This window comes from Nomascus leucogenys, chromosome 4 (assembly GCF_006542625.1).
Source record: "Nomascus leucogenys isolate Asia chromosome 4, Asia_NLE_v1, whole genome shotgun sequence".
NCBI lineage: Eukaryota > Metazoa > Chordata > Mammalia > Primates > Hylobatidae > Nomascus > Nomascus leucogenys.
The window spans coordinates 6,073,139-6,089,918 of record NC_044384.1 but is presented as its reverse complement, the minus strand read 5'-3'; positions in this window follow the sequence as shown (position 1 = coordinate 6,089,918).

The window sequence follows — 16,780 nt, the reverse complement described above, 5'->3', positions numbered from 1 at the left end:
AACCTTTTGAAATGTGAGAGTTTATTTGTTGCAGCGAATAGTATCACACTAACTAGCACAACACCTCAAATTTTGCTTGAATACAGCCCCTGCTTTTGCTTCATCCTAGTCTTAGGCAAAAGCCTAGCTTTCAGATTTTCTCCATCCTCCTTCGTATCCTGGTCATCTTCATGTGTAGGGGCATCTGGGGCTGGGAAAGCAGAGGCCCACACCTGCAGGCCTCCACCAGCCTGTTGGTTCATAGTCACCAAGAAGGTCCTGATGGGGCCTCATCTCCCTCCAGTGGGGCCACCTATGCTCTAATTTCTATCTGGACCAATCCCTTGCTACTGTGGTTCTGTGTGGAGCTTCTCTGTCAGCTGCCTCCTGCATCTTCCCCAGGAAGGAAGCAGGTAGGTCCAGGTGTATCCACAGCATAGATCAAGAGCAAGGTGGGGGCTATCCCAGGTACTCTCCCCATCCTGCACGGTCCCCTCCACCTGCTGTAGCCACCCCACGTGGTGGGGTGCATCCCTGTAGGCAGCCGCATCCCAGATTTCCAGATGCAGAGTCAAGCAAATGCCACTCTATTTCTAGCTTTCTCATACATTTATTATGGTTTTCTCTCCTTTTGCCAATGTTTTCTCTATTTGAGGGATGAGACTCAAAAAAATGGAAACACTAGGATTCATTTCTCTATCAGCCCCTTTACCCTCCCAAATCATTCTTCATGCCCAGGAAAAAGTGCAATGTGCCCTTGATATCCCATAGAAACTATTCCTTCATCTTTACCTTCCTTCTTCCTGACCTTATGGACCTATCTGCCATTAGCAATCCCTGACCTCTTTTTCAATACTTAACAGCAGACAGAGTGCAAGCAGAGAATCTGACTTACTGATACATCAAAAAGTACTTTAAAATGATGTTTCCCCTTACACTGAATCTGAAAAAGCATAGGGATGAAGGAGAGACATTTTATCCCTAGCTACTTACACACAGACACATATACCTGCACACAGACACACAATTGCAATGCAGTGCCTCACAACAGTTGTCACCCTCCAAACCATTGAAACGAGTGGTCAGAATTAGGCATTACTAAAACCATGCTGATGGGACTGAAATTAACCCCTACGACCCATACCACTCTCCTCTTTTCTCAAGGATGGCTCGCCATGACATTCACTGCCCAGTGGCAGACACCTCCCTATGCAATGCACCATGCAACATACCCATTCTGCCTTGCAAACAGTGTCATGACTTTTCCATAGAAAATCCATTGTTAAAGCTCTTTAGAAATAATTCTGTGGCTTGGAGATTCCAACCCCAACTGCTGCTGGCTGTAGGGAACATTGACTGAAATTAGACAGAGCTTGGCATCCAATGGAAGAGACTGTGTGCAGCTCGGACTTCAGTCAAGAAGTCTTTCATCAGCAACCAGGAGGATTTATATAATGGGGAAAAGGTTCAGGGCCAGATGGGGACAATGAAGCTTTACATGATTCATCCTTCTGGTTGAGAATTCTCATTATGCCCTTAGTGAAGGAGAAATAAAAGTTTACAACAGAACCCCACAGGAAGCTTTGAAGTGTTTTGTAGTATGTTTCAGTTAATTTGTAGTAAAATATAGACACTTCTTACTTTATGAGTTTAATCATTCTCAACAAATGTTTGTGTCCTTTTTGACAAAGTCCCCATGAAAGAACCCTAGTCTCAGTGTTGCCAGCATGTAGATGCCTGACAGGGAGGCTTTCACCTGACTATAATCACAGAGACTCTCAGGCCCCAAAGCAACACAGCAGGTAAGTAGTGAGGATTACTTAAACAAGTGCCATCCATGCTGTTGCAAATGATAGGATCTCATTTCTATTTTTTTTTTTTTTTTTTTTTGAGACAGAGTCTCACTCTGTCGCCCAGGCTGGAGTGCGGTGGTGAGATCTCAGCTCGCTGCAAGCTCCTCCTCCCAGGTTCACTCCATTCTCCTGCCTCAGCCTCCCGAGTAGCTGGTACTACAGGCGCCTGCCACCACGCCTGGCTAATTTTTTTTTGTATTTTTAGTAGAGACGGGGTTTCACCGTGTTAGCCAGGATGGTATTGATCTCCTGACCTCGTGATCTGCCCGCCTTGGCCTCCCAAAGTGCTGGGATTACAGGCGTGAGCCACCGCACCCGGCCTCATTCCTTTTTATGGCTCATTAGTCCACCATTGTGTGTAAGTACGACATTTTCTTTATCCATTCACCTGTTGATGCACACTTAGATTGCTTCCAAATCTTGGCTATTGTGAACAATACTGGAACAAACATGAGTACAGATATCTCTTCGATGTACTAATTTCTCTTTCTTTTGGGTATATACCTAGCAGTGGATTGCTGAATTGTATGGTAGCTCTATTTTTAGTTTTTTAAGGAACTTCCAAACTGTTCTCCTTGGTAATTATAGTAATTTATATACCCACCAACAGCGAAAGGGATTCTTTTTTCTCCACATCCTTGTCAGAATTTGTTATTGCCTATCTTTTGGATATAGCCATTTTAACTAGGATGAGATGATACCTCATTATAGTTTTGATTTGCATTTCTCTGATGATCAGTGATGTTGAGCACTTTTCCATATGCCTGTTTGCCATCTGTATGTCTTCTTTTGAGAAATGTTTATGCAAATATTTTGTCTATTTTTTAATTGAATTATTAGTTTTTTTCCTTATTGAGTTGTTTGAGGTCCTTATATATTCTGGTTATTAATCCCTCGTCAGATGGGTAGTTTACAAAAATTTTCTCCCAATCTGTGGGAGTCTCTTCACTTTGTTGATTGTTTCCTTTGCTGTGCAAAAGCTTTGTAATTTGGTGTGACCCCATTTGTCCATTTTTTCTTTGGTTGCCTTTGTTTATGGTGTATTACTCAACAAATTTTTGCCCAGACCAATGTCCTGGAGATTTTCCCCAATGTTTTCTTATAGTAGCTTCATGTTAGTTTGAGGTCTTAGATTTAACTCATCAATTCATTTTTATCAGATTTTTGTATATGGTGAGAGATAAGAGTCTAGTTTCATTCTTCTGTATATGAATATCCAGTTTTCCCAGCACCATTCATTGAGGAAGCTGTCTTTTCCCCAGTGTATTTTCTTGGCATGTTTGTTGAAAATAAGTTCAGTGTAGATGTGTAGATTTGTAACAGGGTTTGACTGTGTCCCCACCCAAATCTCATCTAGAATTGTAGCTCCCATAATCCCCATGTGTCATCAGAGGGACCTAGTGGGAGGCAATTAAATCATGAGGGTGAGTTTTCCTTTGCTATTCTCATGATAGTGAATAAGTTTCACAAGATCTGATGGTTTTATAAATGGGAGCTCCCCTGCATAAGCTGTCTTGCCTGCCACCATGTAAAACGTGCCTTTGCTCCTCCTTCACCTTCCACCATGGTTGTGAGTTCTCCCCAGCCATGTGGAACTGTGAGTCCATTAAACTTCTTTTTTTATGTAGATTACCAGGTCTTGGGTATGTCTTTATTAGCAGTGTGAAAACGGATTAATACAGTAAATTTGTATCACAGAGAGTGGGGTGCTGCTGTAAAGATACCTGAAAATGTGGAAGTGACTTTGGAACTGGGTAACAGGCAGAGGTTGGAATTTCTTAGAGACTTGGAGGGCTCAGAAGACAGGAAGAAATTTGAAACTTCCTGGAGATTTGTTGAATGGCTTTGACCAAAATGCTGATAATGATATGGACAATAAAGTCCAGGCTGAGATGGTCTCAGATGGAGATGAGGACCTTGTTGGGAACTGGAGCAAAGGTGACTCTTGTTATGCTTTAGCAAAGAGACTGGTGGCATTTTGCCCCTGCCCTAGAGATCTGTGGAACTTGAAAGAGATGATTTAGGATACCTGGTGGAAGACATTTCTAAGTGGCAAAGCATTCAAGAGGAAGTAGAGCATAAAAGTCTGGAAAATTTGTAGCCTGACAATCCAATAGAAAAGACAAACCCATTTTCTGGAGAGAAATTTAAGCCAGCTGCAGAAATTTGTATAAGTAACAAGGAGCAGAATGTTAATTACCAAGACAATGGGGAAGGTGTCTCCAGGGCATGTCAGAGACCTTTGCAGCAGCCCCTCCCATCACAGGTCTGGGGGCCTACGAGGAAAAAAATGGTTTCATGGACACCCCCTGCTGTATGCAGCTTAGGGACTTGGTGCCCTGCACCCCAGCTGCTCCAGCCATGGCTAAAAGGGGCCAATGTACAGCTTAGGCTGTTGCTTCATAGGGTGCAAGCCCCAAGCATTGGCTGCGTACATGTAGTGTTGGACCTGCAGGTGTACAAAGGTCAAGAATTGAGGTTTGGGAACCTCTGCCTAGATTTCAGAGGATGTATGGAAATGCCTGGATGTCCAAGCAGAGGTGAACATCCACCTGTCCTGTGCTACAGGGGCAGAACCCTCATGGAGAACCTCTGCTAGGACAGTATGGAAGGAAAATGTGCAGTAGGAGCCCCCACACAGAGTCCCCACTGGGGCACTCCCTAGTGGAGCTGTGAGAAAAGGGTCACTGTCCTCCAGACCCCAGAACGGTACCAATAGCTTGCACCATGCACCTGGAAAAGCCTCAGACACACCACCAGCTTGTGAAAGCAGCCAGGAGGGGGACTGTACCCTGCAAAGCAACAGGGGTGGAGCTGCTGGAGACCATGGGAGCTCACCTCTTGCATCAGCATGACCTGATGTGAGACATGGAGTCAAAAGAGATCATTTTGGAACTTTAAGGTTTAATGACTGCCCTATTGGATTTCGGACTTGCATGGTGCCTGTAGCTCCTTTGTTTTGGCCAATTTCTCCCATTTGGAACAGATGCATTTACCCAATGCCTGGGCCCTTACTGTATCTAGGAAGTAACTAACTTGCTTTTGATTTTACAGGCTCATAGGCAAAAGGGATTTGCCTTATCTCAGATGAGGCTTTGGACTGTGGAGTTTTGAGTTAAAGATGAAATGAATTAAGACTTTGAGGGACTGTTGGAAAGGCATGATTGGTTTTGAAATGTAGGGACATGAGATTTGGGAGGGGGTGGGGTGAAATGATATGTTTTGGCTGTGTCTCCACCTAAATCTCATCTTGAATTGTACCTCCCATAATCTCCACATGTTGTAGGAGGGACCTAGTGGGAGGTAATTGAATCACAGGGGTAGGTTTTCCTGTACTGTTCTCATGATAGTGAATAAGTCTCATGAGGTCTGATGGTTTTATAAAGGTGGTTCCCCTGCACACACTCTCTTGCCTGCCACCATGTAAGATGTGCCTTTGCTCCTCCTTCACCTCCGCCATGATTGTGAGGCCTCCTCAGCCACGTGGAACTGTGAGTCTGTTAAACCTCTTTTTCTTTATAAGTTACCCAGTCTCAGGTATGTCTTTATTAGCAGCATGAGAACAGACTAATACAATTTGTTTCTGGGTACTCTATTCTATTCCATTAGTCTGTGTGTCTTTTTTTTATGCCAGGACCATGCTTTTTTGATTCCATCACTCTGCAGTATAATTTGAAATCAGGTAATGTGATTTCTCCAGTTTTGTTCTTTCTGCTTAGGGTAGAGTTGTCTATTCTGGGTCTTTTGTGGTTCCATATAAATTTTAGCATTGTTTTTTCTACTTCTGTAAAGAATGTCATTGGTATTTTGATAGGAACTGCATTGAATTTGTAGATTGCTTTGGGTAGTATGGACATTTTAACAATATTGATACTTCCACTCTATGAACATAAAATATATTTCCATTTTTTGGTGTCCTCTTCAATTTCCTTCATCAGTGCTTCATAGTTTTTATTATAGAGATCATTCACTTGTTTGGTTAATTCCTATGTAGTTAACTTTATTTGTGGCTATTGTAAATGGGATTACTTTCATGATTTCTTTTTCAAATTGTTCACTGTTGGCATGTAGAAATGCTACTGAATTTTGTATGTTGATTTTGTATCCTGCAACTTTACCGAATTTCTTTATCAGTTCTAATGGTTTTTTGTGGCATCTTTAGGTTTTTTCAAATATAAGATCACATCATCTGCAAACAAGGATAATTTGACATCTTCCTTTCCAATTTGGATGCCCTATATTATTTTCTCTTGTCTGATTGCTCTAGGTAGGACTTCCAGTACTGTGGTGAATAACAGTGGTGAAAGTGGGCATCCTTGTCATGTTCCAGATCTCAGAGGAAAGTCTCTCAGTGTTTCCCCATTCCGTATGGTACTAGCTGTGGTTCTGTCGTGTACTGCTCTTATTATGTTGACATATGTTCCTTCTATATCCATTTTTTTAGTTTTTTATCATGAAGGGATGTTAAATTTTATCAAATGCTTTTTCAGCATCAATTGAAATAATCATATGGTTTTTGTCCTTCATTCTATTGATATGATGTATCACATTAATTGATTTGCATATGTTGAACCATCATTGCATCACAGGGATAAATCCCACTTGGTCATGATTAATGAACTTTTTAATGTATTTTTGAATTTGTTTGCCAATATTTTGTTGAGGATTTTTACATCAATATTCATCTGAAAGATTGGCTTATAGTTTTCTTTTTTGATGTGTCTTTGTCTGGTTTTGATATAAGAGTAACATCAGCCTTGTAGAATGAGTTTGGAAGTATTCTCTCCTCAAGTTTTCTGAACAGTTTGAGTAGGATTGGTATTTGTTCTTCTGTAAGTGTTTGGTAGAATTCAGTAGTAAAGTCATCAGGTCCTGGGCTTTTCTTTACTAGGAGACTTTTTATTGTGGCTTTGATATCATTACTTGTTATTGGTCTATTTGGGTTTTGGATTTCTTCATGGCTGTCAATCTTAGTAGGTCATTCATGTCTGGGAATTTGTTCATTTTTTTTCTAGATTCTCCAATGTATTTGCATATAAGTGCTCATAGTGGCCTCTAATGATCCTTTGAATTTCTGCAGTATCAGTGGTAATGTCTCCTTTTTCATCTCTGATTATATTTATTTGGATTGTCTCTCTTTTTTTCTTAGTCTGGCTAAAGGTTTGCAAATTTTGTTTAACTTTAAAAAAAAAAAAACTTTTTGTGGCCAGACACGGTGGCTCATGCCTGTAATCCCAGCACTTTGGGAGGCCAGTACCAGCAGATCATAAGGTCAGGAGATTGAGACCATCCTGGCCAACATGGTGAAACCCCATCTCTACTAAAATACAAAAAATTGGCCAGGTGCAGTGGCACACTCTTGTAATTCTAGCACTTTGGGAGGCCGAGGCAGGCAGATTGCCTGAGCTCAGGAGTTCAAAACCAGCCCAGGCAACATGGTGAAACCCCGTCTCTACTAAAAAATACAAAATAATTAGCCAGGCGTTGTGGCAGGCACCTGTAGTACCAGCTACTTGAGAGGCTGAGGCAGGAGAATTGCTCGAACCTGGGAGGTGGAGGTTGCAGTGAGGCAAGATCACGTTACCACACTCCAGCCTGGGTGACAGAGCAAGACTCCGTCTCCAAAAAGAAAACAAAAAAATACAAAAAATTAGCCAGGCATGGTGGCACACACCTGTAGTCCCAGCTACTCAGGAGGCTGAGGCAGGAGAATCACTTGAACCCGTGAGGCAGAGGTTGCAGTGAGCTGAGATCGTGCCTGGTGACAAAGCAAGACTTTATCTGAAAAAATAAATTTTTGTTTTATTGATCTTTTGTATTGTTTTCTTTATTTCTGCTTTGATCTTTTTTTTTTCTATTAATTTTGTGTTTGGTTTGCTCTAATCTTCTAATTCTTTAAGATACATCATTAGGTTGTTTATTTGAAGTTTTTCTTCTTATTTGATGTTAGGCACTTAGAGCTATAAAATTCCCTCTGTGCACTGCTTTTGCTGTATCCTGTAGGTTTTGGTGTATTTTGTTTCCTTTATCATTTGTTTCAAGAAATTTTTCAATTCTCTCTTAATTTTTTTATTGACCCACTGGTCATTCAGGAGCATATTATTTAATTTCCATGTTCGTATGTAGTTTTCAAAATTCCTCTTCGTTTTGATTTCTAGTTTTATGTCATGTGGTCATTGAAGAATCTTGATATTATTTCAATTTTTTGAATGTTTTAAGACTTGTTTTGTGACCTCACATATGACCTATCTTTGAGAATGATCCATGTGCTGAGGAAAAGAACATGTATTCTGCAGCCATTGGATGAAATGTTCTGTAAATATTTATTAAGTCCATTTGGTCTATAGTGCAGATTAAGTCTGATGTTTCTTTGTTGATTTTCTGTCTGGAAGATCTGCCCAATGCTGAAAGTGGGGTGTTGAAGTCTCCAGCAATTATTGTGTTGGGGCCTATCTCTCTCTTTAACTCTAATAATATTTGCTTTATATATCTGGATGCTCCAGTGTTGGGTGCATATATATTTAAAATTGTTATATCCTCATGCTGAATTGACTTCTTTATCATTAGATAAGAAGAGACCTTGTTTGTATTTTATACTTTTTGTCTTGAAATCTATTTTGTTTGATATAAGTATAGCTACTCTTGCTTTTTTATTTACATTGGTATGGAATATCATTTTCCATCTCATTATTTTGACTCCATGTGTGTCTTCACAGGCGAAGTATGTGTGTCTTGTAGGCAACAGGTCATTGGGTCTTGTCTTTTTATCCATCCACCCACTCTAAGTCTTTTGACTGGAGAGTTTAGTCCATTTACAATTAATGTTATTATTGACAATTAAGGGCTTACTCCTGCCATTTTGTTATTTGTTTTCTGATTGTTTTTTGGTCTTCTATTCCTTTTTTCTTTACTCCCTGTCTTCCTTTTCATGAAGGTGATTTTCTCTGGTGACAAGGTTTGGTTTCTTGCTTTTTATTTTTTTTTGTATCTGTTGTATGTTTTTTCAGTTTGAAGTTACTCTGAGGCTTGCAAATACTATCTTATAACCCATTATTTTAAGCTAATAACAACTTAATACTGTTTGCATAAACAAACAAAAAGAAAACTAACAAAAACATTATGCCTTAACTTCATCCCCCATTTTTTATCTTTTTGATGTTTCTACTTATTTATTGTTGTACTGTCTATGTGTTGAAAAGTTGTTGTAGTTGTTTTTTATTGGTTCATTGTTTAGTCTTTCTACTTAAGAGTAGTTTACACACCACAGTTACAGTGTTATAATATTCTGTGGTTTTCTGTGCACTTACTATTGCCAGTGAGTTTTGTACCTTCAGATGATTTCTTATTGCTCACTAACATCCTTTTCTTTCTGATTGAAGCACTCCCTTTGGCATTTCTTATAGAATGGGACAGATGTTGATGAAATCCCTCAGCTTTTGTTTGTCTAGGAAAGTCTTTATTTCTCCTTCAAGTTTGAAGGATATTTTCACCAGATATACTAGTCTAGGGTGAAGGTTTTTTTCCTTCAGCACTTTAAATATGTCATGCCACTTTCTTGGCTTGTAAATTTTCCACTGAAAAATCTGCAGCCAGATGTATTGGAGCTCCATTTTATGTTACTTGATTCTTTTCTCTTGCTGCTTTTAGGATCAAAGGATCCTTTGACCTGGATCCTTGACCTTTGGGAGCTTGGTTATTAAATACCTTAAGGTAGTCTTCTTCGGGTTAAATCTGTTTAGCGTTCTATATCCTTCTTGTATTTGGACGTTGATATTTTTCTCTAGGTTTGGGAAGTTCTCTGTTATTATCTCTTTGGATAAATTTTCTACCCTTAGCTCCATCTCTACCTCCTCCTTAAAGCCAGTAACTCTTAGATTTGCCTTTTTGAGGCTCTTTTCTAGATCTAGTAGGCACACTTCATTGTTTTTTATTCTTTTTTCTTTTGTCTCCTCTGTGTATTTTCAAATAGCCTGTCTTCAAACTCACCAACCCTTTCTTCTGCTTGATCAATTCTGCTATTAAAAGACTCTGATGCATTCTTCAGTATGCCAATTGCATTTTTTCAGCTCAAGAATTTCTGCTTGATTGTTTTTAATTATTTTAATCTCTGTTAAATTTATCTGATGGAATTCTGAATTTCTTCTCTGTGTTATCTTAAATTTATTTGGGTTTCCTCAGTACAGCTATTTTGAATTTTCTGTCTGAAAGGCCACATATCTCTTATTTCTTCAGGATTGATCCTTGGTGCCTTATTTAATTCATTTGGCAAGGTCATGTTTTCCTGGATGGTCTTGATACTTGTAGATGTTTGTCTATGCCTGGGCACTGAAGAGTTAGGTATATATTATAGTCTTCACAGTCTGGGCGTGTTTGTATCCATCCTTCTTGGGAAGGCTTTCCAGATATTTCAAAGGCCTTGAGTGTTTTGATCTAAGCTGTATCTGCTTTAAGGGGCATCCCAAGCCTACTAACATTGTGGTTCTTTCAGACTCGTAGAGGTACGACCTTGATGGTCTTAGATAAGATCCAGAAGAAATCTCTGGATTACCAGGCAGCAACTCTTGTTCTCTTTCCTTACTTTCTCCCAAACAAATGGAGCCTCTCTCTCTGTTCTGAGCCACCTGGGGATGCGGGTAGATTGACTCAAGCAACCCTGTGGCCACCACCACTAGGACTATGCTGGATCAGACCTGAAGCCAGCACAGCATTGGGTCTACCACAAGTCCTGCTGTAACCACTCTTTGGTTACTGCCTATGTTCACTTAAGTCCCTGGGGCTCTATAATCAGCAAGTAACAAAGCCAACCAGGCCTGTTTCCTTCCCTTCAAGATGAAAAGTTTCCTCAGGCCCCAGGTGAGTCCAGAGTTGCCATCCAGGAGCCAGGGACAAGAGTCAGAAACCTTAGAAGCCTACACAGTGTTCTATTATACTGCAGCTGAGCTGGCACCCAAACCAAAAGATGCAGCCCTTCCTACTTTTTCCTCCCCTTTCCAAAGGCAGAGGAGCCTCACCCCATGGTCACTGCCATCATAGGTCCATGGGGAGTACTGCCAGACTACCACCAATACTCCCTTAAGGCCCAAGCAAGGAGCCTGTGGTAAAGCCTGGCTTGGGACTCATCTTTTAGGGCAGTGGGCTCCCCTCCATCCCAGTGCAGATCTGGAAATGCCATCTAAGAGCTAAGCCCTGGAATTCAGTACACCAAGAGCCCGCTTGGTGCTCTACTCCCCTATGGCTGAGCTGGTACCTAAGGTACAAGATAAAGTCCGCTTACTTTTTCTGTTTTTCTCAAGCAGAAGGAGTCTCATCTCTTAGCCAGCACAGCTGGAAATGTGTTGAGTCTCACCTGAAGGCAACAAGTCTCAAGAGTCTCACCCAAAGGTGATGCCCTCAGTGTAATACCTGGTTACTGCTGCTGGTTATTCAGGGCCCAAGGACTCTTCAGTTAGCAAGAGATAAATCTTGACAGGACTAGGTCCTTCCCTTCAAGGCAGCAGGTTCCCTTCTGGCCCAGCATGTATCTAGACATGTCATCCAGGAGCTAGGACCTGGAAAGAGGGCCTGATGACTTTGACTAGTGTCTTATCTTGCTGTGGCCTAGCTGGTATCAAAGATGCAAGACAAAGTTTTCCCCACTGTTCTGTCTTTTCCCCTCAAGCAGAAGGAAGGGTTCTGTTTTGAAGCTATGAGCTCTGCAGCCTGAGGTTAGGGGAGGAATGAGGTCAGCCCTCTCTTATCTGCCCTGGCTGGTATCTCAGTAGGTCACATGCCCTCCCACCCTGAGTCCGCTGTCTCTGGGCCCATTTCAGCACTAGGACTCGCCTAGGAGTTGGAGTCCTTGTGGCCTAGGCTGCCTTTCAAGTTTATTTCAGGCTTCAGAGTACTTTAGCCTGCAGTGGTGAGGCTTGCAGGAACTCTTCAACCACTTGGATCAGCAATTCCCCTCTGGCTAGGGCTAGTTTAAATGCTCCTTCCATGGGTGGGCATCTGCTGAGTTTGGTCTGGCTTTGCTTTCTGTTATGACAGGACAGCACTAAGTTCAATGCCTCACACTTGCTGCACTGTCCCCCTCCCCAGTGCACAGCAATGTCCTCTGTACCACACTACCACAGCCAGGGTGGCATTGGCAATTCAAAACTGTTTTTCCTACCTCCTCAGTGTCTCTTTCAGTGATATGAAGTTAAAACCAGGTACTGCGAGTGCTTACCTGGCTTGTGGTCCTTATGAAGGTGCTTTTCATGTGTTGATGATTGTTATATCGATGTCCTTGCAAAGGAAATGACTGGTGAAGCCTTCTATTCCACCATCTTACTTTGCCTCTCTCCCAGGTCATTGATCTTGTTGAGAACCTTTTGACAGCCATAAACATCTTGCTCAGTGTGGTAGACTAATGTACAGACACATTTTGATTTAATAAATACAAATAAATATTCATAGCCTAATTATAAAATATATAGAATGATTATTATGGATTGAACTGTATTCCTCAAAATTTGTATGTTGAAGTCTTTACCCCCAGTACCTCAGAATGTGACTTTATTTGGTAATAGGGTCTTTCAGAGGTTATCAAGTTAAAACGGGATTATTAGGCTGGACCCTAATCCAATATTCCTAGTGTCCTTTATAAAAAGGAAAAATTTGAACACTGAGATACACATAGAGGGAAGACAATGTGAACGGACATGGGAGAAGGTGGCCATCTATAAACCAAAGAGAGAGGCCTGGAACAGTCTTCCCTCGCAGCTTCACAAGAAACCAACCCTTCTCACACCTTGATCTCAGACTTGGGAGCCTTTGGAACTATGAGACAATAGATTTCTGTTGTTTAAGCCAACAGTTTGTGGCACTTGTCAGGGCAGCCTTAGAAAATACAGTAATTCTGTGAGAATCTTCAGGTTGGTATGTGTACCTGGAGCTCGTTCTTGCTGCTGTCTTATTACACTGAATTCTATTTTTCCATTCTGTTGCTGGTGGGTTGTTTCCAGTTTTGCAGTGTTCAATGATACTGCTGTGGACATAGTAATATATGCCTCATGGTATGTACATATGGGCATCTCTGTGATGCCCAGGACTGGATACAAATTGCTTGGAAAGTGGATGTTCCAATATATATAGCCACCACCAGTGTATAAAATGGTTTCCTCCGCTCCTTAAACTTTCCAAAATTTGATATCATCAGAATTTTCTATTTTTACTATCTTCTCAGTGTGAAATTGTAACTCATTAGACAGATTCATTGATTGATTTCCATTTGATATTACCACCATTATCCACTGTGTCTTTTGTCATTGATTTTTCAAATTGTAAACTTTTTAAAAAATCAACTTGAAAAAAAAATCAGGCAGCATGATGTGATGTTGATATCTTTTATTTCAAAAGTTGTGGTTTATGAGATGAGCATGGTTCCAAATTGGAGTTGTTAGCAGCTTTTCCAACATTGTCCATGCCCAGTGTTCCCCAGAGTGTTTATTTTTATGCAAAATTGTAAGTTCAGTGTAGCAGTCACAATTACAGATGCAGACCTGAGTTGGAGATTTTGTGGAAAACAGGTACTATGCCAACACAGTTCTAGATTGATAGTGAGTGTCAATTCATGTTTATGGCCATAATGCTGGGTCATTTTTCTAGTGATTCTTCATTAATAATAAAACATTATTATATAACCATTATAAATATCCTTTTTGGACAATGTCATTCTTTGCATATAGTCATCTCATAACAACATTTTGAGGTAAGAAGAAAAATTGCTCTTAGATCCTTAAGTGAGCTGAAGCACACAGATAGGATTTAATTTCCCACAGGTCAACCTGCAGGTCAGGGTAATATTTAAAATAGAAACAAAATGTCCAAAGCCCCATGGCTGCCCCATCCATTAAACAATACCAGTTTCTTTGATAAACATTAGCCTTCAATTCTCTCTCAAAAGACATAGAGTTCTTACACACTTCATCTAGTCTTCTTGACATGAACTTAAACTTGTAGGATCAATATTTTAGAGATGAAAGAAGCTTTAGAAATTACCCTAGTCTGATCTTTCTCATCTTAAATATTACAAAAATGAAACTGAGAAAATGTCATTCCTAAAACCATATAGCTATTCAGCTACAGAACCAAAATTAAAAGCTGGGTGTTCTGAGTCCCAAGCCTGGATATGAGCTATACACATGATGACCTGTACAATTCACACTGGGTTCCGAGCAGCCCAGCATTCTGCAATTAATACCTGTAAGAGGAAACGTTGGTTCTCTGGACAGGCCTACATAGCCCTAAGTAAATATCACCTAGCGGTGGAGATTGAAGAATTTCTCTCCTACCAAGAAATATCATATGACCAAAGAATATTTTTCTGTTTGAGCAAAGAAATCTGCTGAGTTGAGGTTATTGATGCAATATCATAAATGATATGCAATATCACAAAGCTCAAAAAAGCACAAAAATATACACAAGGTCCTGCTATGTCAATTGCATATCAAAGCTCTAGGAAAAGATGGCCTGTGAAGAAGAAAAAGACATTTTTCTTGAACACCTGCTAGGTGAGCATTGTGCTAGTTACTTTACAGACCTTGTCTTATTTGGATTATCCCCACTTCATGTATGATGACATTGTAACAGCAAATGTAAGTAACCATCCCAAATGCACAGAAAATAATAAAGTTGGAATTGAAACCCTATTATAATGTCCTCATATATGCAGTCATAATTTGGTGTAGTGAATGTTTGGGGTCTGCTTTGTTTTGTTTCTGATGATGATAAAGCAGAAATGCAGTGTAAACAATTTGAAAGAGACAGTATAAAGGAAAAAAAATGTAAATCTGCAATTACACCACCCAGAGAGAACCACTTTTAATATTGTGATATAACTTGCACTTGAGCATCTGCAAAGATGGCTGCTATCAATTGCTTCTCTTCCTGAAGATGCAAATCCTCTGCCTTCCTCTGGCATCTGGCCTGTGGCTCATCTTGACCAATGGCAAGTGGCAGAGGTGATGCTATGCCAGCTTCAGTCTGGCCTTTGAGAGATCTGGAAGCTTCTGTCTTTTCTCGGGGGAAAAAACCAGCTGCCACTTAAGAACTCTGATTACCCAAGACCACCTTGCTGTTAGGAAACCTCAGCCGCCCATGTGGAGAGAGGCATGAAACAAAACGGAAGCCCCAGACCTGTGAGTGAATCCTTCTGGGATCCAGTAGCCCAGCCCCACTCCAGTTGAATATGAAGCAGTGAGGGACCCCAGTCAAGCCCCGAGAGCAGAGGAACCCCATCCCTGGCCACCACTGGAGCCCAGTCAAGCCACAGAATCATGAGAAATAATAGATTTCTGTTGTTTCAAGCTACCACATTTTGCAGTAGTTTGTTACATAGCAATAACTAAGGCTAATAGATAACTAAGGCTTCATCCTCATAGATATTCTCTGTATACACGGATGTATGTTTCTATGCATATTCAAAACCATTTTGTACTCTGCTTTTCTTATTTAGAATCACTTTTCACTTTCAGTGAACACTCACATTCTTCTGTAACTTGACTTCTTAGTGGCCACAAGGTGTCTACTCGTCTGGAGATATCATAGCTCATGGAAGGGTTCCATATTGCTGGGCAATTGGTGGCTTCTTCATTTTCCTTATTATACATGAGACCCGCAGTGAGCTTTTGTCAACACAAATCTGTGCACAAATATCCCACTATATCCTTTGGATGAATTCTGGGCATGTTATTCGAGCATTAAAGCACTACATATTTGTATGGTTCCGGCCAAATTGCCCTCAACAAAAACTCTCCAATTACAGTCCCCCCAGCTGGGAACCAGCACTCTACTCTCTTCACACATGATCTAGCAACACCAGGTACTTTTCATTACTCTCTTCCAATTTGGCAGATGACAAATGGATTCTCATGGTTGTTTTAATTTTCCTTTCACTAATGAGGGTTAGACCTTTCCTCGTGAGGGTGCGATGCCCACGCTCCATACTTGGCTGCCTTGCCTGCAGAGCCACGCTGTACCTAACACCATCTGACAGTCAAGGTTACATGAACAAAGCTACTACGAAAACTACATGATGGAAAGAATATTTTTAATATATGGATGACAGGAATAATTTTATCATAGGGCCTAAAGAGTCATAATCAATTTCCCTGATGGAAGAATTTCACGATCCATTGATTTAGAATCGCCTGGTTTGGTGATGACATTTCTAGGGCACTTGTACCTGCCACTCATCTTTGTTACCTATGTTTATAGGAAACTGTAAATCATTTCTTGAGCCAACCACTAATTGTGAAAATAAATTTCAACCTGATAAAACTTCAGAGACAATTATTTTATACTATACATTTTAGTTAAGAAAAACTAATTCTCAAATTTCTCTTCCACACAAGTAAAAAAAAAAAATTTTAAGATGAAATCTCACTCTGTCACCCAGACTAGTGTGCTGTGGCGGGATCTTGGCTCACTGCAACCGCCGCCTCCCAGGTTCAAGTGATGCCCCTGCCTCAGCCTCCAAGGAGCTGGAATTACTGGCATGTGCCACCACAAGTGGCTGATTTTTGTGTTGTTTTTAGTAGAGATGGGGTTTCACCATATTGGCCAGGCTGGTCTCAAACTCCTGACCTTGGATGATCCACCTGCCTCGGCCTCCCAAAATGCTAGGATTCCAGGTGTGAGCAACCATGCCCAGCCCTAAATTTTTAATTAAATACGTCTAACCCTCAACAGGTATTACAGGTGAAAAGTCACTCTTGGCACCAAAAGAAACAAATATCATCAAACAAAGAACAGGTCTAAGCAAACATCATTTATAATGGGACATGCTATAAAAACAGAATTTATTAAAATAACAACTTCATTGAAAATGTTTATTTAGTTTTACTTATTTGAGGTAAAATAAGTGACAGGAAATAAGAAAATGGCTTAAAAGTTTAGATATTTAGATTTCACATGGATTTATTATC